We start from the raw sequence: 1,739 nt of genomic DNA, 5'->3' as shown, positions 1-1,739 counted from the left end.
TCCAGCGTAATCACCAATATTGACAAAGTCTGTCACAGTAAAGAGAATTTCTAAGAAAAGTCACCTAATCTTGTTCTTCCACTGCTCAGGCAGCAACATAAAATGGCAGAGCACGATAACGCTTGGGTCACCAAACAGAACCTTATAGTCTATTGTATTTATATCTCAGTTTTTATGATACTGATCTTTAACAACATGTTTGGGCATCTTTGTTGACACAAGACTTGTATGAAAGGAGAGGAGCATATAAAAGTGAGGAATGGTCTGCACCAGATCAGTTCTGGTCAAAGATGGCCAAGCTCATTTTGCTTAAAGGTAAGTCCTGCTTCTAAACTTACTTCTCTGCCTTTATGACAAGCACAGCAGCTGTCTCCCTGTTACACCAGATGATAGAAGAGAGGTTATTTGGAATTTAAGATGTTGTACACTCCTTTCAAAGGAAAAAATTATAACAGTAGCTTTCAGCATGGATAGTTAGACTTTTCAATGCCACTGAAAAGACACTTTATGCATTTAAAATCAATATAGTTCATTGCTATTTGAAGTGGGTAAAGTGATTTTGAACAAAACAAAGAAAAAGACCACAAAATCCCATAATTGTCAATGTGAGCTATTCAGTTATTTTTCTATGTTTCCACATGAAATTGTCCCACAAACTGTACCCTTTTCCAAATGAACCCTCATCAGACGTGTGCTGTACAATCTATGTTCCTGTATGTTATTTAAGGAAACAAAATGATCACAAACAAGTTTAGTTTTGCATTTTAAGGTCACATGGCATCTTTACCACAGCTTTCCCTTCCCTCAAAGTGACCAGTGAACTGGGGTATAAGTTACATTAGGTTCAGCCCAGTTCTGCTTTGCATTTCTCTGTTCTAGGACTAATCCTACATTTTTTTCTTCACAGGTCTGGCCTTCCTGCTGAACGCCCAGATAAGTACGTGCTTTCTACCCAAAACAGCTCCACAAAACCTTTCTCAGCATCTGCATGTACCTGGAATGGACTCACTGACCAACTCTTTTACAAGACAAGGAGGACTTGAAGGCTGCTTAGCACGCAGTAGTTGTGTCTCTGAAGACAACAGTTTAACAAAGCATGATGCTCTCAGTCTCGAACGCAAATATACTGCTTGCTTTCACACAAGTTTCCCCCTAGCCCCCTTCCTGCTGGCTTTAATGAAGTCTGAGCACAGCCACTGTGTGGTTATGCAGAAAGGTTATGCTTGACTTTCACAGGCGGGTGAAGAAAGCAGTACAGCAGACACAAAAACAACCTTCCTCATTCTTGGTGCCTCTCTGGAGATCTGTTCTGTCTCTGTTCTTCCTCACCTGGCAGCAAGGGAGAAAGACTCAGATTAGGGAAGAGACTCAGCAGCTACAGCCACCCTGATCCATCAGTTACAGCATGCAAGAGGCTCCTAGGTGGACAAGTTTATGTAGCTAGTTACATGGACAGCATGCATAAGAGTCTGACAGCATTTCAAACACATTCTCTCTGTTTTCTTCTCTCTCTACCGTATCTCTGTTTACCTGCAGGCTCTGCTTATGTGCTGTCATGCTATTTCACCAACTGGGCTCAGTACAGGCCTGGCGTGGGAAGTTTCATGCCTCATAACATCGACCCATGCCTGTGCACTCACCTGCTCTATGCCTTCGCTGGGATGTCCAACAATGAGATCACAACCATTGAGTGGAATGATGAGACCCTCTACAAATCCTTCAATGGGCTGAAAAATCAG

The sequence above is a fragment of the Coturnix japonica genome, chromosome 26, assembly GCF_001577835.2.
Source record: "Coturnix japonica isolate 7356 chromosome 26, Coturnix japonica 2.1, whole genome shotgun sequence".
Lineage (NCBI taxonomy): Eukaryota > Metazoa > Chordata > Aves > Galliformes > Phasianidae > Coturnix > Coturnix japonica.
This window is presented reverse-complemented; position numbering follows the sequence as displayed.